Source organism: Rhinolophus sinicus, chromosome 17, assembly GCF_057876585.1.
Source record: "Rhinolophus sinicus isolate RSI-liver-muscle chromosome 17, RSI-T2T, whole genome shotgun sequence".
Taxonomy (NCBI): domain Eukaryota; kingdom Metazoa; phylum Chordata; class Mammalia; order Chiroptera; family Rhinolophidae; genus Rhinolophus; species Rhinolophus sinicus.
Genome location: NC_142517.1, coordinates 20604251 through 20628592, shown reverse-complemented (window position 1 = coordinate 20628592; position 24342 = coordinate 20604251).

Sequence of the window (24342 nt, the reverse complement as noted above, 5' to 3'; positions counted from 1 at the left end):
GCTTTACCAACTGACATTGGTAACAACATCTATATGTATTAATTTCTTAAATTTAGAAACTACCCTCTTAAAATTCTCACCAGGCAGGTAACAGGATTATTTCTTTGTAAAAGATTGTAATGCTAAAATACAGCAGGCCTCTTTAGAGGCATCTAAACTGTGAGAGAGGAAACAAAATCTTTGCATATTAATTCTAGATCTAACAGTAAAATATTAGTGACTAGATCTAACAGTAAAATTCTTGAGTGAAGACCATTTTGACAGAGAACCAATTTTCAAAAAATATCAATTTCAGTGAGATTAATTTATGGTCAGAGGACAAATGAAACATGATTGTCTCAACCACACTGATAAGCTTATTCTGTTTTTGAGAGTTTAATTAGCATTTACTTAGTCTTATCAAAGTCTGTCATAATTAAAATCCAATAATGTATGCTTTATAATGTTTACAGCCGTTGCTTTTGATTGCTTAACAGTTATCCTTATTCCAGCCTCATTATGAATATATTTCTCTAACATTTTATAATTTTGTTTAATAGTTTTTCCTAAGAATGTAAGAACCTCTTACCAATATTAAGTTCTAAAACCTAATATTTTATTAGGTTTATAATGTTCACTCTGGAATGTTTAGCATCTGTTTCTTTTGCCGTCATAATTATTCAACTCTGATTTTCACCTGCATGTCAAAAATAGAGGATGACTGTGACATTTTAGTCAACCATAAATGAAAGAAGAGTTTCTCATTATTCACTAGACTCATGGATCTTACCATATATTATTTTTTCAATCACCAAATTTTTTTTTTTTTAAAGTTTAGCAAATTCAAAATAATAGAAAATGTCCAACATGTGAAACACCGTTTATATAAGAACAGACTAACTGGCAGATAAAAATCATAGTTAAGCTCATCTGATAGCCACTAATAACCACATAATTACCTAATAGCCACAAGGGGACTCTCAGATATTTTTAAAGGCACATTATATTTTAAACTAAACTAAAAATTATATATATATATATATAATTTTTAACCATTGGATCTTTCTGGAATACCTGGGATACTTTTGTTGTTCCTAAACACAAGTATACCAAGCTCTTTTTATTTTGGTAATTATGGACACTTACACTGATTTGCTTCACTCTATCCAATTAATTAAAGATAGAGTCAAAAAAAGAACTGAAAATTGCCATATTTATTCTAATATTTGTGTGTACTTTTCCAGCTGTACATGTTACTTAGCATGACAAGTTACTTTTATCCAACCAGCATTGTAACTAAGTTTTCATTAGGACATCCAATTTTATTAGTATAACTGATTCAACTGATTCTAGGGTTAGGGTCCATGGCAAGACTAATCAATTCCATGATAGTAACCCAGTATCTTGCTTCTTTGGCTGTAAAATTATTTTTCATTCAAAAGCAGTGTTGTATAAATACCATGTTTAAAAAAGCAACCAATAAGCACACAATGAAGGTGATCCCAAAACAATTTGTGGCAGGCAAAAACATCTATAAACTGAGTCACCATTTCAGTAAAGATTAAGATATTGTTTGTACTCTTCTCCCTTACATGATGGAAGGGCTTCAATATAATTAAACTGCCATCAGGTATCAGGCTGGTCCTCTTGGAAAATGATATCCTACCAGGAATTTAGCATTGGTCTTTGCAGTCAGAAATTGGTAACTTGGCTAGATAGGCCTTCCTTAAGGGAAATCTTTCTTACTGACTTTATGCATAATACTCCTCCCCTGGAATGTCCATGGGACTTATTGCCTAGCATTTGGTATACATACCTTACAAATACGTCTACATGTTAATTACCTATATCTTGATCAGGTAATACCATTCATAATACCATTTTACCATATTGATAATATCATACAAATTGAATTTGGTGATCAAATCCATTTTGTATGATATTATCAGTATGGTAAAATGGTATTATGTTCAGAGGAATGGTAAAACAACAACGTTCTGTGGCATAGAACAGAACTGACACATTCCTGAGGTAACAAAGATGTGCTGTCCTCTCTATCACAAGAAAGCAAAATCTCTGTGGTCCTTCCTAATTAATACATAGGTGGAAGCCATTTGTCATATTAATAGCTTCCTACCAGCTACTGCTCTTCATGCTATTTGTTCCACTATATAGATCACATCATAAACAACAGCTACAATTGGAGGCAATTTCTAATAAAGTTTGCAATAATTCCTTTTTATTCTCCAGCACTGATATTTCTTCATAGTCAAAGTGGCATGTTAAGTGGGGGGTAAGTTAGAACTCATTATTCTTGTATCTCTTAAGTCTTTGATGGTGGCATAATGCTTTAGGATTACATCACAGGTGATGTATTTTCCCCCTTTTCTGGATATAATGGGATCAAAGACCTCCACTTTTCCTTTATACCATAACAGCTTTATCCCAGGGGTTTGAAAACTAATGTGGGAATTTGCCAGCTATGAAGTATGGATAATTTCAATTACATATTTGGAATTTGGGGAGATACCTACAGAGTGTTTTTGCAGATTCGCCAAGTCCACTAAGAGATAGATTCAGGCCAAATGTTTTATTTTTTAACTGACCTCTGAAAGCCCCCACTCTGAATAGAGGAGTGCAGTGGCCTTTTGGATGAACTTTAAATGTCTGGATATTTCTTTTTTCTCCAAAACAAGTAACCTTGAAAATGTCCACAGGTCCATTTGGGAAAAACTGGAAAGACTATGAGTATTTCCATTACATATTTGCAGCTTTATTTCAGAAACTCTAGAGTGTATGCAATGGTTCAAATCTGGGAATTATGTTAGGGTCGCTTGATTCTTTTACTTAATGGCTCACCTCAAGTGTCTTCAACCAACGTAGATTTATGTTTTTATTATTATACATATTAAGAAAAAATTTACTGGTAGTTGAATATTTACTAGTTTTCTCTTTGGTTTAGTCAGCGTTCAATTGGAGGAGCAGCACCTGTGGGATATTTATTATAGAAAATTGTTTACACAAGTATGGGAATAGACTAAATAGTCTTTCTGCTTCTAATGCTGGAGGCTAATGTCCACAGGCAGGCAGGTAGGAAACAAGGATAATAAGAGAGCTGGAACCTCTAGAGAATAGGCTGAAAATCATGCTTTTTCTTGTTACCCCTGATGTTGGCAATAAGGGCATGCTACAGAAAATAAAGTGCTTTGTCATGGAATTGAACACACATACACTAGATGGGCCCATGTGTCAGGGAAAATGAAAGAAGATCCAGGGAGAAGGGAAAGCATCTGAAGGACTTCTCTTGGGAACATGATTAGCTTGAACGAGTAAAAACCCATGAAGAATCCTCTACGGATAGCTTCTCTCCCTAAGCATTTTCAACTCCCCCCCGCATTATGTGCCAATTAAGTTCCAATATATCAACTTCATTTAAGGTAGGCCAGCTCTGAGTCATATTTTGTCAATGCACCAAGTAAACTGTAATAGGTACTTATCAATGCTCAAACTACCATCTATATTGATAATTTAACTCCATCTAATGTTATGATTTTTCCTAAAATAGCATGTGTATAATTCTTTCTCACATGCATTCCCAGGGTTTGGTTGACACAAGCTGACAAAAATCTGGCAACTCATTTTATATTCTCTCAAGTCATAGTCCATCTTGATTATTCTGAGAGTATTTTGGTCGTTTTTCTGGTCAGGGAGTCATAAGAGCAGGCACTTGTGAATCTTAGAAATAATCAGCATCCCCTTAAAAGGCATCTGCTTCAAATGAGGTTATTGAAGAGTCTTAAAGCAAAGGAATGCTAACAATCCCAGTCCAGAGAAGAAATTTTTTTTCTTCGTAAAAGCAAAGTTAAAGAAGATTGGAGGTGGTGGTGTAAGTAATCATATCTATGACGATCTATACAAATTCCTTATTCCAATTTTCAGAGTTCTACATTTTTCTACTCATTCTCACTTTCACTTAAGAGCCCCAGAGAGATTCTGAATTTCACTTGCATTATAAATCTTTTACTTGCAAAATCAAAAATTAGTCTGCTTTTTTCTTTATATCAGCCTCATGGCTATGGGAGATAAAATATTCTTTTAGGTCAGTTACTGGCACTCATAGAATTATATATTTCCTTATGTAAAAAAGATCCTCTCACCTTTCTCTCTAATGCATGCTTTGTTCTACCATGTTCTTTCTTCCATATCAATTTTCAAAATGATTTTTATGAATTTCAAGATGGGATATGTATCTAATCCATTGTAAGAAAAAATATGAAAGAAAAGTTATCAGGTGATAACATTAGAAACTACAATAAATTAGGGAGGGAGATTCCATATTTTAATGTTTTTAACCTATGTTTAATAATTCATGTATTATTCAAGTATATTGATTGTCATAATTATAATTCTAAGATGGCCCCCGAATTTTCCACTCTGGTGTAAATGTCCTGTGTGATTCCTTCATCTTGAATGTTTTCAGAACCTGTTAATTTGATGGGCTATTTCTTATGATTATGTATGTTAGATGACAAGGGAGATTTTGCAGCTATAATTAAAGTTACTAATCTGTTGACCTTGAGTGAATCAAAAGGAAAACTATATGGGTGGGACTGGCCTACAGCACCCTTTACATTTGAGTCTAGAAGTCAGAGTGAGAGGAAATGAGACTCAGAGCTCAAAAGGGCAGGGAATAGCAGGCAACCTCCTAATGCTGAGAATAGTTTCTGAGGAACACTCAGCAAAAAAAGTTGGAACCTGTTTAAAATCCAAGAAAACCGAGTTCTAACCACAATCTGAGTGAGCTGGGAAGCGATCCTTAAGATTTAGATGAAATAGCAGTCTCTGCCAACACCTAGATTTCAGACCATGAGCGAAGAACTTAGCCACATCATGCCAGGCTCCTGTCCCATCGAAATGGGAAGATAATACATTTGTGTTGTTTTAAGCCACCTAGTTTGTGGTAATTTGGTACATTGCAATAAAAAAATGCAATTAGTTAAGGTATAAACTATGCTACTAAAGTAAATTACTCTAAAATATCTAATGGAGTTAGTTATTGCTTTTGTTTTTTCTACAACTGAGTGAGTGCAGTACTACAAGATTTTAGAAGATCCACGTTAGTCAACATGTTTTATGTCAAAGCCACTACTACTACCAAGGCAGATATTACTGGGATACTGAATAGTTTTATCACTAAAAGGACTTTAGACAAAGGTAAAGTATATGAAAAGTTCCCTCCTACTTGTATCATCATTTGTAAATGGAAGAGTCCTTCTCCTTCTCCTAGTTTTCCTTTCATTATTCACTACTTAATTAAACTTCTGTATTCCCATCATTTTTTCTTATTGCCCCCCCTCCAAAATTTACACTGTAACCTCAGAAAACATAATTCCATTACCAACAAACCACCCAACACTGCATTTAATGCAGAGAGATTGTTGCTGGAAAATGGGTTCTTGGTGTTTGCCACAGGAAATAATTCAAGGATGAACTGAGTAAGCCAAGCAAGTAGTAGATTTATTAAAAGGATAGTACACTTTCAAAATCGTGAGAGCAGGCAGGCTCAGAGAAGAGCAGATGACTGAAGAAATTGGTGCTTGGGAATTTATTCCACTTAAAATGAAGGACTGAAATGTTCACACTTAGGGGTGGCATTATAGGTGTTCTTAGGCAGGTCCTCCCTGACCACTCCTTCCCATCAGGAGGAGGGATTTTTTTCCTTATTGGCTCTGTTGGAACTGTCATGGCAACACGGAAGGTGGAGATTTTCCTAATCCACAATGCTAATATTATAATCCATTATAATTAGCTCAAGTTCACCTAAAGTGGCAAGATGGCATCCTGGATCCTATCTTGGCCAATGAAATCTAGTTCTGGCTGGTTTGGTAGCTGCATTTTTTCTTAAGGATGATCTCATCTCCTCCCCCTTTGTCTACTCTCATCTCCTCCTTTCCTTCCTCCCCTATCTCCCCACAGCCCTATTCTTTCTGCCTAGATAAGAGGATGTCACACTCATGATTATGATTTGTTACTTTACATTAACTAAATACTGGTTCTTTCATTAATTCCTTTCTCTCTATCCCCTGCAACTTCCTGTCTAGGATATTGAGGGGTACCTCTTCCTGTTTAAAGTTTTCTCTTTGTACTTCAGCTCATGCTAGATCTTTCTCCCTGTGTGTTCTTTACCCTATCCTTTCTGGGTTGTAGACAATAGTTTTATTGAGCACTCCCTTTCTTTTCTGTTCTTTCTATTTTAACTGACCCCTTTCCCTCAGTTTATGACTTTCCATGTTAATATGTATCACCTGGATTTATTCAGTATTCATCAAAATATCATCCCTGTTTTCAAATTTACCCACTCAAGTTCATCATATTTTTTTCTCTTATCTCTCCAAATGAAAATCTGCTGCTGTATGACTAACCATTTAAAGCTCTTGGTGTCCAGAGACCTATACAATCCAGGTGGAAGAATGTTGGAAGTAAAGGTTAAAGATTGATTTTTTCCCAGGGGTGTGGGCTAGATATCCTTGGCCTCAATGAGCCTGGATTGAAAGTATGGGTGAGCTGATTCTTCATTACTAGAAAGGCCAGACATAAACAAATAACAGAGAATAGAAAGAATGCTTCCATTTATCTCAGTACAGTGGTGACAATCTGTCTTTAATCCATAGCCCTCCAGAGAAGAAGTCTCATTTGTTTCTGAGACACTGAGGATTCTGGTTATGAAAGATGCTCAAACATTAAAATCTGAGTCTCAATTCATTGGCAGAGTAAAATTGCAGCTTATCTGATAGGTCTCAGGAGACAGAGAGAGATAAGATAGAAAATTTGAAACATGTAGCAAGAGAAAAAGAGCTGCTTGAATTGGCAGATGGACACCTGATTTGTTTTAAGCACTTAGGAAGATGCAGTCATAAATTGGATTAAATGAGAGGAACTTGAGACTGAAATTAGTGACTTAATAGGTTCAGGGAAATTAGCAGGAAATGAATAGACATTTCAGAGAGAAAAAGGGATAGATGGAGGATCAGAAATAACAAAACAATTGATTGAATAAATTCTCTGAGCCCAATGAAGAACTGTCTGTATATTGAGAGTGCTGACTGAGTTCCAGGCTATACTAACAAGAAAGAACACCTCTCTTGATAGAATGCACAATCTCTAAGGATTAAAAAAATATATAATTCTCCGTATGTAAGGATAAGTTACCAACAGAGGAAAATAAATTTGACATCTTTGCATTATCAGCAGTTAAACAGAGAAGACCACTTATAAACTACAGAAAACAAAGGATTTCAGCTCAGGAATTCCAAATGGACTCAAGATGCTATTTGAATCTCAGGGGGCAGAAAGATGTTGAAAGATGTTTAAAGATATTCAAAGATTCCAAAGTGCATTCCTCAAGTATCACACCTAAGGAAAATGGTTGGAAATAAAAAAAGACTACCACCAAACAAATAATTAACCAAACTGAAAATTTGAAATGTGGTAATGAAGAGAAAATGGAATAAGAGAATATTAGTGAGTATGAACCTTGGTATAAACATATTGATAGATCAATGAAGGCACATATGTTATGTGTCTGTGTAAATAAATAATATATTTTATATTCTACTTACATTTATAATTTATCTATTATACATTCTATACATGTATAATAATGTTAAATGTATAATAATGTTAAATATAAATGTATAATAATGTTATTATACATTATATAAATGAATAATAATGTTAAAATGAAAAACAAAAACAAATGAAGACCAACCTTAAAAATTCCCTGAGCAGACAAAGCCAGGTTAGTCATATAAGCAAAGCTAAATTTAGCTTATTTGGCAAGACTAACCACCTGGGTCATTTCTTACTTATTCCTCTGAAAATCATAAGCAAACTTATATTGCTTCTCAAGGTTAATATGAGGTAACCACAGACCAATTACCTACCATCTAAGAAAATTCTAATGTTATAACCAATCACTGTGAAGAATAAACAGCCATTGCTTTCTCACTCCATGAGCTGCTTTGTAACAATATACCTCTGAGCATCCTTCTGTTTTGGTTTGAGTATTTGCAGTTTGCAAATTGTATTTAAGTGTGTGTACAATGCATTTTTTAGTAATTACTACTTCAGTGAATCATTAGTTTGACCTTTGTTATTCCTAAACTTTTTGACATTGTATATGTTGACGTAAGAAATGGCCAAATCTGTAGAGAATTTTTATGAGTTTATTTCAGCCAAACTGACGGCAATTGTCAGGAAGAAAAATCTCAATGGATTGAGAAAATGCTCTAGAGAATGGCAGTTTTATAGCTTATTTTGTGCATTAAAATCAACGTTAGAGATATATTTGGGGGGTTGTTACATGGAATTCGTTGGTGGAAAATTAGGGAGGTGGGAGAAAGCAAAGTGCGAACTTCTCTGAGACTGAATAAAAAATAAAATGGAGAAACACATACTTTTACATTGGTGGGTGCAGGATAGTTAACATTTACAGCACATAGAGATGGTATATAGGCAACAAGGTAACAATGTGGGGTTCTGTTGTTTCATGCTCTGGTGGGAGGTTGTTCCCTTAGGGGTCTGGAAAAAGGGGATTACTTTGACATTTCAAAGATAGGTTATCTTAGCTGTAAAAAGACAATAGACAAGTTCACTTAAGGTATAGATTGACCTTTGTCAAGGAAACTACCTACCTAAGATATGACTACCTGCCAGGAATCACTTTTAGTTAGGAATTTTTATGTTCAGACCATCCCATGTGGGTATTTTCAGTCTCTGAGTTTATAAGGCCTGTCATGCAGGCCTCCCCTGAGCTTGTTAGTTTGTGGCCCCTTTTTCATCCACACCATTATGTATATATATATATATATATATATATATATATATATATATATACACACAACATATATGTATGTATATACACATATATACATATATACACATATATACATATATAACATAATATACATAATAAATTCTTAATGGATGAATGTATACTTTCTAGTATTGTTTGAGTACTACGCAAGACTCACAGAAGGATAGTGGTGTTAAGAACTACACTGTTTCAGCCAAAATTCAAGGTAGGTATACTACACGACAGAAAAGAAGTTCAAGTTTTTCTATAGATCTCATTGTGTGAAAAAGGAAGAGAGTTTTAAAGTATTGTAAAGTATTATTCTTAAGAGAAGTAAGAAAGAAATAGAGCACGCGGCAGCATAAACAGTGTCTTTCAGTGAGGGAAGCAATTGTTACCTTGTAACAAACAAATGTAAAAATCACCTGATAAAGTGAGAGGAATGATAAACATTAATTAAATAGGAGAAAATATGTAAAAAATCTAAATTGACACTCATTGGGAAGCGAATGTTTAGGAGCTGAGAAAGTGTGCACAGATAGAGTTAAAGGAAGCTCTGGTCTCAAATAAGTATAGGCATACCTCGTTTTATTGAGCTTCACTTTACGGCACTTTGCAGGTATCTGTTTTTCATAAACTAAAGGTTTGTAGCAACCCTGTGTTGAGTATGTCATTGCCACCATTTTTCCAACAGCATTTGCTAACTTTGTGTCTCAGTGTCACATTTTGGCAATTCTTGAAATATTTCAAACTTTTCCATTATTATATTTGTTATGGTTATCTGTGATCAGTGAACTTTGATGCTACTATTATATTGTTTTGAGGCACACAAACTGCATCCATATAGGACAGTGAACTTAATCATTAAATGTTGTGTGTGTCTTGACTGCTCCACAGACCACCTGTTCTTCCGCCTTTCTCCCTCCCTCATACCTCCCTATCCCTGAGACACAGCAATATTAAAATTAGGCAATTAATAACCATACAATAGCCTCTTAAGTGTTCAAGTGAAAGGAAGAGTCACAAGACGCTCACTGTAAATAAAAAACTAGTAATGATTAAGTTTAGTGAGAAAGGAATGTTGAAAGCCAGATAGGTGGAAAGTTAAACCTCTTGTGACAATTAGCCAAGTTGTGAATGCAAAGGAAAAGTTCTGGAAGAAAATTAAAAGTGCTACTCTACTGAATGCATGAACAATAAGAAAGTGACACAGACTTACTCTGATGTGGAGAAAGCTTTAGTAGTCTGGATAGAAGATCAAGCCAACCACAATATTCCTTTAAGTCAAAGCCTAATCTACAGTAAGGCCCAAATCTTTTCAGTTTTATGAAGACTGAGAGAGGTGAGAAAGCTGAGAAGAAAAGTTTGGAGCAAGTGGAGGTTGGTTCATAAGATTGAAGAAAAGAAGCTGTCTCCATAACATAAAAATGCAGGGTGAAGCAACAAGTGCTGATGGAGAAGCAGCAGCCAGTTACCCAGAAGATCTAGCTAAGACTATTACTGAAGGTGGCTACACTAAACCACAGATATTCAATGTAGATGAAAGAACCTTCTATTGGAAGTAGATGCCATTTACAACTTTCAGAGCTAGAGAGAAATCAATGCCTGGCTTCAAAGTTTTAAAGGATAGGCTGACTCCATTGTTAGAAGCTAATGCAGCTGGTGACCTTAATTTGAAACCAATGCTCATTTACCATTCTGAAAATCCTAAGGCTTTTAAAAGTTATGCTGAATCTACTCTTCCTGTGCTCTGTAAATGGAACAACAAATCCTAGATGATAGCATATCTTTTAAAACTATGGTTTACTGATATTTTAAACTCACTTTTGAGACCTATTGCTCAGAAAAAAAAAAAAAAAGAAAAAAAAAAAGGTTCCTTTCAAAATATTACTGCTCATTGACAATGGACTTGGTCACACAAGAGCTCTGATGGCAGAGTACAATGAGATTAATGTTGCTTTTATGCCTGGTAATGCAACATCCATTCTGCAGCCAATGGATCATGGAGTAATTTCAACTTCCAAGTCTTATTATTAAAAAAAAAAAAAAATCATTTTGTAAGGTCATAGCTGCCAAAGTGATTCCTCTGATGAATCTGAACAGAGTAAATTGAAAACCTTCAGAAAAAGTTTACCATTCTAGATGCCATTAAGAACATTTGTGATGGGAAGAAGTAAAAATACCAACATTAATGGGAGTTTGGAAGAAGTTGATTCTAGTCCTCATGGATGGCTTTGAGAGGTTTAAGGTTTCAGTGGAGAAAGTAACTGCAGATGTGGTAGAAATAGCAAGAGAACTAGCATTAGAAGTAGAGCCTGAAGATGTAACTGAATTGCTCCAATATCATAAGGAAACTTTAACAGATGAGGAGATGCTTCTTTTGAATTAGCAAAGAAAATGTTTTCTTGAGATGGAATCTACTCCTGGTGAAAATTGTTGAAATGACAACAAGGGATTTAGGATATTCCATAAATTTAGTTGATAAAGCAGTTATAGGTTTTGAGAGTATTGACTTCAATTTTGAAAGAAGTTCTATGAATAAAACAGCATCACATGCTACAGAGAAATTATTTGTAAAAGGAAGAGTCAATTGATTTGGCAAACTTTATTGTTGTCTTATTTAAGAAATTGCCACAGCCATCCCAACCTTCAGCAACCATCACTCTGATCAGTTAGTAACTATTAACATTGAGGCAAAATAACTCACTGAAGTTGGATAATGGTTAGCATTTTTTTTAACAATAAAACATTTTTTAATTAGTGTCTGCACATTGTTTGTTTTAGACATAATACTAAATTGAGAGTTATAAGAACGCAATAGTTTATTTGAATAAATCACAACAACGCATCGATAAGATCACCTAACTTTAGGATTATAAAATCAGAAATCTGTACATCTATATAGTAATGGAGTGTGAAAATATTGATCTTAAAGTTGACTTGAAAGGAAAAAAAATCTAGCAATCATGGGAACACTAGATTTACTAAAAAAATTGGGGGCACTTAACACAATTTATTAACATGGCATTTTTCACAGTAATGTAAAACCTGTTAACTTTCTGATAACTGATGGAATGCTAAAGCTAAATGATTTTTTGCATTGTAAACCTTATGCAACCAACCCGATACAACAGTATTGTTAAAAATTCTATGATTTGCAAAGTTAATTATAGGCTACCAGCAACAATAGATAATATTTTTTTTCTCAAATAAAGATGAATTCAAAATCAAAGATAATCCCCAAAGTGATGTTTGATCTTTAGGATGAGTTCTTTATTAATGACTTTGGGAAAATGCATATAAATGTAATACAAACATAATGAAAATTTATAGTATAAATATAAATATAAGTATATGCATAATCAGATTTCTAAACCACATGCCACAATTTATTCTAATCATAAAATTGAATTTCTTGATATGTTAGATAAATTCCTTTAAGATATGTTGAAGTGTGATTTAATAAGGAACTCTAACCAGAGTAAATCCATTTCTAAGCTTCTGGTGTACTGTGTATTCAATTTCAAATTCATGTGGCTGATGGAATAGATAAGCGAACCACTAAAAAGTAAAATATACCCTGGACCAACTTGTTGGACCCAATTCTCCTAGGTCCATTTTGAAGGCTGTTAGAACTTTATGCTAGTAGAGTAGTAGTAAAAGTCATGATTTGTCTTAATCATCCAGGACTTAAAAAATATATAAAAATGGTTTGCAATTACACCTAACTTGTCAATTTAAAACTTGTAAAAAATGTTGGACTGCTGTTCTCTTGACTTTCTTTGGAAATCTACTCTTAACGACTACTTCACTCTAAAACATTATGTTTCAATAGATAATCTCCAAAGAAAACTCTAAAACTAGCAACTATTATTGGCACCATATGTATTCAATTATAAGATTTTCTTATTTTTTTATACTTTATTGTGAATAATCTAATGTACGTGATGTGTTTCATATTGGAATAAACACTGTAAAATTGAAACATTGGGGGAAATTATGTAAATAAAGCTTCATAGTAAAAAGTGAAACTTAAGTTTCAAGGAAAAAAAGATGAAAAATAAAAAGAGAGAAGGAAGAAAGGGAGGAAAAGATTGATTTGTCAGAAGAAAAAGACTGTCATGGCAGATTAAGACCTAACAGCCAGATATGTTATCTATATTCAGAGAAAGTACCCTCAATGTAAAGTGATGTTTTAAAAGTTAAAAATAAACGCAATGAGCAAAGAAATAAACACATTCAAAACAGAGACATAGAGTAGAAGTGCTAAGACAAAGTAAACTTCAAGATTATAAATCAATAAAATGGATAGAGGCATGTATTAACAAAATGCCGTAAGGACATAGATTTTGCCTTTATAAATCTATTTGTATCAACCATGATAGCATGCAAATGCACTGAAGACAATTAGCAGGGTTAGAGAGTGTAAAATAATATTTTAATACTTAGATCTTGTAAGAAAATAGTAATGGCAAATATTTATTGAATAATGCAATGAATAAATTTGATTTAATAGTCCTATAATGTACCTTAAGTCTTTTCAATTGAAAAAATATACATATTTTTTCTTATGTCCAGATAATATTTACTTCATTTTTTCTTCAACTATCATTCTTCCAGTCAAAGTAAAATAGAATTTCTAACACAAATTTTTAAAAACGTTCAGAAGATGTTAATTAGTTTATAATAGGAGAAAAAAGTATCCTATGCTTAAATTAGTTTCAAGAAAGTTTGTACATATTTTATATTCCCTCTTGGAAATGTCATATGTGTGTACATATATGTACACATTATATGATTTTATATATTCAATTTATGTATATATGAAAGTATATGTTCACTCTTCTTCTTATAACATGATTGTGAAGGCATCTAATTTTTAATTTCAGGCTTCTTAATCTCTCTCCTTATGTTTATCCCCTTTCTCAGAATCTTCAAATTCTTCCTTCTTCTGGCAACTACTCACAAGCCTTAAGATGTAAGAGCTAATACTGTGTTTTCCCCAAATAAGACCAGGTCTTATATTAAGTTTTGCTCCAAAAGACGTATTAAGGCTTATGTTCAGGGGATGTCATCCTGAAAAATCATGCTAGGGCTTATTTTCCGGATAGGTCTTATTTTGGGGGAAACATGGTAAGTGAAGGTGGATCGATCTAAATCTGTCATCCATTCCAGAAAACCAATTGTAATTTAATAGTGTGAAACTAGGATATCATAGAGAGAAAATTCATATAACTTTCTATTTAAATGTGGTATATAATAGGTTCAAGAATATTTTTTTTAAGAAAATAGATCATTTCAAACAATTGATTCATCCAACATCATTTTCAACATTCTCTATCCCCATTTAACTATATTAAATGTTAGAAATTTGCAAAAAAAAATGAACAATAACTGTTATTGAATCCTTAGTATTTTTTCTTCATTCTAATTATTGCTTTATAACAGCTGTGATTACGACAGGCGGTTGGGGAAGGTGATGAGTAGTGTTAAAGATCAAATGACTTTATGCTCAAAGTATGTTTTGCTTAATATTAGTATTGAAAAATAGTGCAAAGAACAGGTGTATAAAATATGTCATTAAACGTGAGAGATAGATTCTAAAAATAAAAGCAAAAATGTTTGATGGAATACTTAAGTAAGGAACATTCTCTTTATTTTCAACCTGTTACACTTTCTGATAAAAACAATATATAATATTAAGTACTTAATATTTGCCAACTCTAGAACTAGAGTTGTACATATGTTACCTCCTTTGAACCTCTCAGTAGCACTTCATGGTGGTTACTATTATAAAATAACTAAGTTTAGAGGTAGAGAAAAGGGTGGGAGATGGATATCGAGTTCCATCTTAAGGGCAGATGGGCTACAAGATAGAACATTTATTTTTACTGAATGAATCTTGCTCAGGCTATGTTTAACTGCATTACCCCTTCCTGTGGATCTCTAAGAGTGAGCCAATTGAAGAGTTTTTTCTAGAATTTCAGTTCCAGAAATAACTGTGTTGCTCTTCAGCAGTTGATTGGCTTTTGCTCTGTGGACGTTCTGAACCACATAATTCATTGTATGTTTTAATTTATGTCAGGCAATCCAGGGGCCAATTTATAGCACAGTATTGAAACTCTCATCACACTACTTCTTATTCTTTTTCTCTTTTTGATTTTATTTTTCTCATGCGCCAATTATTCTCATTTACAATATAACCTACTTGCAAAGTCTATATCCATTTAAATTTTTTCTCCTCTATGGACTTAGTTGCTTAAAAATAAAAATCTAACTATCCAAATGAATCACTATTACAAAAGACCCTTCTTCCCATTAAACATCATCGATGATTTCAATCATATCCTCTCAGGTCCTGGTCTCTTTCGTATAAAATGATTCTAAGAAAACAGATTAAAATTTATTTCATTTGACTTTTATTTACTACAATTACATCCATATTACTGAATGTTGAAATTGTCTTCTCAACCTATAGTTACTGCATTATTTAGTAATTAAAAATCAGTATTTAAACACACTACCTGCTTCAATGGCTGGATCATAAAAAATGAAAATACTTGTCCATAGCTTGGAGGCTGCATTTCAGTTATCTACAGCTTCCATGGACCCAGAGAAGCATGTGATAAATATTCATTCTTAGTTTTCCTTTGAAGGAATTTTAGCACCAAGATTCTCTTTAGATTATGATTCAGACAAACCCAATATTCAGTGCCTGGACCAAACAAAGTGAAGAGCTACGATTTTTCCCCACAATATTCCATTGAGAATAGGAAGTATTTACATTCTGAAAACTACCATTTGATGACATAAGAAATGGCTTGAAAAAAATACCCCAGAGATGTGGGGGATTTTGAAAGGAAACCTAAGAATGCACCAAAACTTCAAAAATCACAAAACAGTATATTTGTGATTATTTTTGCCATTGCTTCTAACATAGGTGGAAACTCCACAAGTTGTAGAGAACCAGCCAAAATATAATATTTTGAAAAGTGTTCAAGTTTTTCAAACAACATTTCAGAACAGAGAGTAATGCTGTAGTTTCAGTGCTTACTAAAGCCCTACTTAAATATTCAGGAATGACATCTGAGTCAAATATTCACATAGGCTATTTTTTTTTTCGTTGTCTAAAAATATTTTAAAAAGTACACCAGTGAAATCCAATATCACTATCATCATTGCCTTTTTAGAAAAAATAGTTGTGCCATCTAATTCCAGCAAATATGCTGAAATATATTTAGTTTATTCCTTCAGACTGGAAAAAAATACAATTTAACATTTATTGGGCTCGGTTTCTAAAGTATTCATATTTAGAGAATTTGTGCATGTATAGAGAGTACTCAACTATATGACACCTGACAATTATGTTTGCGAACTTGTTGCAATGATGTTGCTAAACTTTTTTTATATCAGAGGGATTATTCATTATGAATTTGTGCCAACTGGACAAACAGTTAACTCAGTTTACTATTTGGAAGGGCTGAAAAGGCTGCGTGAAAAACTTAGATGACCTGAATTTTTCACCAACAAGTAATTGCTCTTGCATCACGACAATGCACCAGTTCATACAGCAATGTCTATGAGGGAGTTTTTAGCCAGTAAACAAATAACTATATTGGAACACCTCCCTACTCACCTGATCTGGCCCCCAATGACTTCTTTCTTTATCCAAAGATAAAGGAAATGTTGAAAGGAAGACATTTTGATAACATTCAGGACGTCAGGGGTAATAAGATGATAGCTCTGATGGACATTCCAGAAAAAAAGTTCCAAAATTGCTTTGAAGGGTGAACTAGGCACTGGTGTCAGTGTCTAGCTTCCCAAGGGGAGTACTTCAAAAGTGAACGCAGTGATATTCAGCAATGAGATATGTAGCAAATGTTCTAGGATTAGTTCGTGAACTTAATTGTCTGACCTCATATAAGACTATTTTTCTATATATTATGATTGTACCTAAAAAAAAAAAAAAAAAGTCAACATAACTGTTGCTGCTAACACACTCTATCCTAAGTTTGTTCTACAGATTTTGGTAAAATTGGAAATGTCGATAGCTCTACAGAGCATTCATTATATTTATAAGCTAATAAACACCATTTGATTTTTTTTACTGCTTCTTTGCAAATTCAGCTTCCCAATCTTTCACCCTGACCCCTTAAGGTAATCATTAAGTAATTAAAGCAAAGCTGGCTTTCCTTCTGGTCTGTTTCCTATCCTCAATTAACAAAAAAAAAAAAAAAAAAAAAAGAAAAGAAAAAGAAAGAAAGGTGGTTCAATAATCCCAAATTCATTTACTCTTTCAATAAATGTTTACCTAATATCTACTCAATAATTTGTAAAACAAATGAACATGTGGATGAATGAATGAATGAATGAATGAGTGAATAAGTGGTTAAATACAGGAATACAGGAAGCTTTCCTTGTCAGCGAGTAACATAAAATAGTTTATAGATAGTTGTCTTAGTCCTTTCAGTCTTCTGTAACAAATTACCATAGACTGGGTCACTTAGAAAAAACAGAAAGTTATTTCTCATTCTGATGGCTGGAAAGTCCAAGACAACGGCGCCAGCAGATCTGGTGTTGAGCGAAAACCCACCAGACATAAATGACTGTTTTCTCTCTGTGTCCTTACATGGCAGAGGGACAAAGGAGCTCTCTGGGGTCTCTTTTATAAGGGCACTAATCCCATTATATAACACCTTTAAGAGTGACAAAACAGTGTCAGTTAGGTTCTCATACCTCATCAATTTTAATAGGAAAGCAAACTTCAGAGGCATTCAATAATGAAAAGAAATGTGTATCTTAGAATATATCACATGCAATAATTTAGCTTAGAATGAATATATTTTTGAAATGGTTGAAATTTATTTTTTTAAAGTATTTATCAAAGGTAGTCTTTAATAATTATTAAGGTCTGCTGTCCACAGCTAAAACATTAGATTACAATATCAAAAATTATTAGCAAATATACAATTTGTAAATTTGTACATAAACTCTCTTCATTATTATCAATTAAATCTTAATGCATAGCAATTGTTTTTTCATTCCCTAGATCATTGTTTTCTTTCTGGATTCAATAAATGTACAGATTTTAACAGTGGGATTTCTTTGAATAGTTAAGGAGGAGCTGACCCATGTCTCTGAGAGCTGTGTCCTCTGAATGTAACATTTCATTCTGTCCCTCCTTTACTTGTCATGAGGTGAAAGAACTGATCTTCAGTGCACTAAGTGCAGTCAAATGGTCTTACAAGTAAACATCCTTTACAAGTGGAACATCGAGCGAGACCATAACTTTTATAACTTGTTGAACTCACCTGACAGAACAAGAAATACTGCTCCGCAGAGCTGTACCTAGCAGCACTTAACATTCACAGCCAGACTTCCACTTCACTTCCCAAAAGCAATGAGTCCTTCAATCAGATACCTTCTCTGTCTCAGGTTTCTTTTGTTCTGAACTGTAAGAGCATAGTAAAATGGATATTTTATAAACAGACACATACAATGATAAGACATAGATTACCAGTGACGTTAGGAAGTACTGCATAACAGATACTTGTAACCAAAAGGATACTTTCGGTAATCATAAAGACAATATAAGCTTATATAAAAAAAACTAGAAACAGTGAGACTGTTCCTTAAGCCCATGTTTAAAATTTTTAAAGTATAAAATAATTATATTAATTTTAATAATAAATTTTATTTTAATAAAATTATTATAATTATTATATTTTAATTGTTTAAAATTATTTTTAATTTGGGCACTCACTCTTAATCTTTCCTCTGGAGAATTATAATTTTCAAAATTTAAAAACATAATCCTCATATAGAGAATGACTATATGTCACGGATTTTATTCAACTCATGAACTAATGAGGGGACCAATTAGATGGGAAAGCTAATTCCAAGAACATCTATCTGACAAATAAGTGTTTGCATAGTCTATTTGAAAAAGCAGTTAAGTTAAATATTAGAATGAGATCACTAAGTTAGCTATAATAACTGGTACATATAACAAAGGGCAATAAAACCAAAAGCTTTGGTGATATCTTTTTTATCAGACAGATATTTACAAATAAGCATGAAACTAATCAATCAACACATAAAGGGAAAACAAAGATCCATGCTTCTAGAAAAGTAAATAATCCCTGGCTTGCATGTACTTGTAAATAGCGCAATATGACACTGAAAGAATACACAAATAACCTGTTATTTATTTCCTAGGCTTAGATCATGTTTTTTTCTGAATAGATCCCTCTATTTGTGGGTAATTTTCTGAATGCCACTCAAAAATTCTACTTTGCCTTAATGATGGAAGGTGTCAAGATATTTGAAGATAATTTATAAAGAAAAAGGAATTTACTTAATAAGGACCAATATGATAGTATGTCTACCAAGATATTAAAATGGTTGCAATTTGCATGTGACGATTATTTTGCAATTTCTAAAGTACTGTTTTATATATTTCAGGTGATATAATTCAAATGTCAAGAGAAAGTATACTTTCAAATAATTATAAGAATATTTTGTACAATTCTCGAATATGCCCTAATATAGCAGAGGAGGGAAAAATACTTCATGGATTAGGACTCTTTGACCAGTTTAGTGAATTGTGAAATACGTAATAATAACTCATTATTGTGTTTTAAACTTGAAAAATAAAGTGTAATCAATAAAATATATTCTCATTAGATAAAAAGTTGTTTTTTCATACACTATATTTCTCTGGTAGTACTTCTATCTTAATGCTTTTATAACAAATTGCTTTCCTAATGATACATATTATATTTATAAAATTTCATGAAAATATATAGGCAATAAAATCATGGTAATTGGTTGCATTCTGCTCTTCCAGAAATTGGTATTCTAATTAATACATACTTTTTTTTGGAAAGTACAATGACAATGTCTTTGTAATAATGTTGCCATATTTATTTATGTAGTAGACAGATACTAAGTTTAGAGCAGTTATAAGCATAATATATTATTAATTTTTAAAATTATTTCCCCCAATAAAAATACTTTTATAAAAATAAAGTATGTTTCCAGTTTTATTTTTACACATTATCATAAGCATTGGTAATAACTTCTATTTCACACAAAGGGAAGTGTTAGAGTGAACCCTGATTTTGTTTTTCTCAAGCTGGTTTAGAAAGATCAAAAAACAGACACATTTAAGTCATCAACATACACTGAGCTGCATTTTCTCTCTATTTTGGCAGTTTTAGGAATTAGTCACTTGAATGAACTAAAACAGCTAGGATACAGTTTTATAAACATTAGTACCAAGTTGTTTAACTGAGCAAAACTCATTTCAGGTTATAAAATCAAACCAATACTACTTTGACTTTTACTAAATTATTGATGCTTAAGATACCAACAATTTTAAAGTGTGTAACTATGGCTGGAGAGAAATCTATCGTTTCTTACCGGTGCTATCCTTTATTTCTTTAAACACAGAGGAGGTCATAAACTATTTTGCTATAGTTGTTTATTTTTTATATCAGAAGTATATGTTAAGATAATAGTGCATGTTAAGAGACATTACTGTGAGCTACTTTCTCAACAATAATGACATCAATAAAATAATAATTGCAGTAATAAAAGCAACTAGAGTACATATTATATGCCAGAGATTAAGCTAGAGGTGTTCTGTAGATTGTGCTATGCTTCACAATAACCTTTCAAGATAGGTATTAGTGCCCACATTTTCAGAGGAATGAATGGAATATTAAGTAAATTACCAAAGTACACAGCTGGTAAACAGTTCATCTAAAAAACAAAATCTCAATTTATCTGACTCTAAAACCTACATTATTTTTTCTTTTTCTCAATCATAAATAAAAATTAAAATAAACCACCTTTACTCACAAAGAAAACACCTTTTTCTATCACAATAGATCTGTGCAATATGTGGGTAATCTGACCTCTTAGATGGTCAAGTCAGTCTTCTAAAAGTGATATTTCCATTTATATTTGGAGTTAAAATGAGTTGAATTTCTTGTAATTTGCTAGAGATAGGAATTTTGAAAAGTATTTTTCTGTCAAATTTATGTCACTCTCTGGGATACTTTTCTTTCGCATACTCTTTTAACTCTTTAATGATAAGCATAAGAATTTGGGATTTGGGACAGAGCCATCACTGTTTTGGGTGATCATTTTTTCCTTCTAAGAGTAGTTTCAGAGGAAAGGCTTTCTTACATGGTAAGAAAAGTATAGAAATGATAAAAAAATAACTTCACCTGTTTTATTTAGCGATGGAGCTTCCCAAATTCTATGTCACTTATGCCAGTTAAGAGAGTATGATTCTTCCTTCCCTTTATTCAGAACATAACCAAAGAACCTAAATTAAAGAGAATATTTGATAAAGCCTTGTGTAGAGCAGAGATAAAATTTCCACATTAAAAACAAAAAGACACATGTATGCTCAGATGGGCTTTTAATGTTTATTCATTTCCAATATTTACAACTTCTACTAACCAAATAAGGTATAAGTTGCTCTAAAGATAAGAAAATTACCTGAAGTTTCCTTGTCAAAATGTGGCTAATTGGTGTTTTGAGTCATAATTTACACTGGAGATGTAAGGTGACCCTACAGTGTGTATTTCATGCTCTAATTACTCCTGCCTCTACCTTGTCACTTAACATGATTGTCAGTTAAAAGGGTCTGCTTAAAATATACCTGTAATCAAGGCTGGACTGATGGGGGTGAGATCTGTAATATAACTTTGAAAAAGTTTGATAGTAAAATGAAAGTGACATCTTTTTTAAAAAGAGAGGTAAACTAGATGTGAATTCAAAAGAAATGGAGAAAAACTATGCAAGGGAAATTAATTGAAATTTAAATCTACAGTGCCCAGTAGAATGACTGGTACATATGGGACTTCAATGAAAGTTTGAGTAATGAACAAATAAATTCAGTGCACTAATAGGACTGATGTGTTGTCTGAGGAGAAGTTACCTAATGTGGTAAGGGATAAGCAAGAAGATCCCCCTCACCTAGTATCCCATTTTCACTCCTTTTGAAGACATTCTGGAAAACAGTACAGTAATAGGCCAGGTGAAGACATAAAAGTTCTAAACACCAAAACTCATCAGCTGTATGATCAGAAATACACTATAGGCTGGTTTGCAATTTGCCTTCTCCAGTTGAGTGTGTCAGAGGTGATGGAGAGTCAGTGCTAAGACTACAAGTGGCCTTTGGCACTTCTGCTTCCCCTTTCTTCTCTGTGATCTACTGAAACCATGTTTAGGTTAGCTTATTAGAGAGACATTAGAGACCACATGGGGTAGAGCTGAACCAGTCAGGAGCATCTGCCAACCTCCAACCCCAAACATGTGAAAGAGCCCAGCCACAATCAGCAGAGCCAACTTCCTAGTCCACGGGTAATGGTAGACAGACTACTGAGCCAGCCAGGACCCAAAGAACCATCCAACTGACTTACAGCCTTGTGAACAGTAACAATGGCATTGCTTCTCTTAGGTTAGATTTCTAAGAGGCAGAGCCTGAGACATGGGTTCCTGATCAAGTCATCATTGGGGGAATGGTCTCTGGTAAAGAGAAGTGCAGGAAGCGGGATAGGGCTAAGGAATAAAAGGAAGCAGGGGTATCAGAGGGACTGCCTTCACTCTGATTCGAAGGGAAAGCCTGAAGCCTAGATAGCATGAAGGAGATAATCCTCACCGAGGATAGGGTGCACATTTCCTGCCCCAGTGTAAATTGGTCCTTGGCAGAGGCCTTTTATCCAACGGACATGGGACTGGAGGAGAGAGGTAGAGAGGAGCCTCCTGTGGTAGAAAGTTCTCGTTTAGCCAAGGGGTATTCCCAATGGCAGCTGTGCAGGATGAGCCGAAACTCACAACACCCACCCAAGAGAATTGTGTTGGGGCATCAGCAGCATTTGCTACATTGTTTTAAGTAACTATGTCAAACAGGGATGACTAACTAATACACCACAATGTTTTAGTCATCTTCTAGGCACTGCTGAAGCTAATATTTATATGTTTAACTATTTCATGTTCACTCAATATTGCTTTTACTAACAGAAATTTGTTTGCAGAGGAATCATATGATCAAATTATTTTCTGGAAGGACCCCTTTAGTGATATTTTGATAGATAAATTGTAACGGGAAGATTTAGATAACAGAGAGACCAGTGAGGAGAATGTGATACTCCATTAGTCATGAAGACAACATGAACTAATCTGCTGAATGGAAATTGCTGAGTTAAAAAAAAAAAAAAAATCAAGACATGGTGTCTTAGTCTGTTCTAACAAAACCCATAGACTGGGCGGCTTAAACAAGAAACATGTGGGAAACTGGCAAATCCAAGCTCAAAACGCTAGATGATTAGGTTCCCGTTGAAAGACATTCTCTTGGGTTGTTGCCTTCTCACTGTATCTTCACATGTCAGAGTGAGCAACCTCACTTTCTTTTCTCATAAAGCCATTATCCTATCATGAGGGCTTCATCTAACTTCATGACTTCATCTAACCCTAATCGCCTACCAAAGGCCGCATCTCCAACACAGTCAGATTGAGGGCCAGGGGTTCAAAACGAGTTTTGGGGGAAACCTATCCAGTCCCTAGCAGATGGAAACCAAATTGATATGGAAGGCTAGGAAGATAAATTTATTGAAATAAACCAGAGCCTACCATTTAAGAAATATATTTTTAGATAGAAATATAATAGTGAAGAGAAGGACTCTAGAAGAGAGCCCTGATTTGAGGGAGAAGGTCATGAGGAGCTCTTTGGAATTTCTGAGTTGGAGCTCTTTACAGTATCAAGGTAGCAATCTGTTACAGCCATTTGAAGTATGGTTTAAAGGTTGGACAAGGTTATGGGTGTTGGAGATTTACAGATAATTTACTTATTAGGGTTTACAATTTATTTCTTTTCTTTTTTCTTTCAGTTTCTCTTTTTTTCAATGTAGGATGCATATTTTGAAAAGATAGATATAAAGGATAGAGTTCTTGAAAATTTATGCAGCCCTGGAAAATATAGAAAATATGACTTCTCGTTATGACAAGGCTTTTACATGTGCTAAATTCTAAGTAAATATTTCAACTTGGTGATCTTTTTAACTCATACAAAATTGATTAGGTAAGGTCTAATACTTTCATGTCAAATAGCAAAAAAATAATTAGAAGTGTTAATTATTTGTTCAAGTTTACCAAAGTATTAACTGAATGGTCAGGATTTGAACAGAAGCCATTTGGCTCTAAAGCCCGTGTTATTTTTATAGAAAATAAATCATAAATGCATTGTTATGTTGACAGGTGTGCATATACAATGTTATTCTTTACATCTCTCATTATATGCTTAAATGATAGTTAATTTAATCACTGTATCATTTTTGCTTGGACTTTAAGTTTTTCCCATTTTTAAAAATATCAAAAGGTTTGTTTGGCAATTCGTTGGTCATTCTCTGATAAACACATCTTTTTAATTTTCTCACTTATTTGATTATTTCCATAAAATATATGCCAGAGGATGACATTATAATTACAAAGAG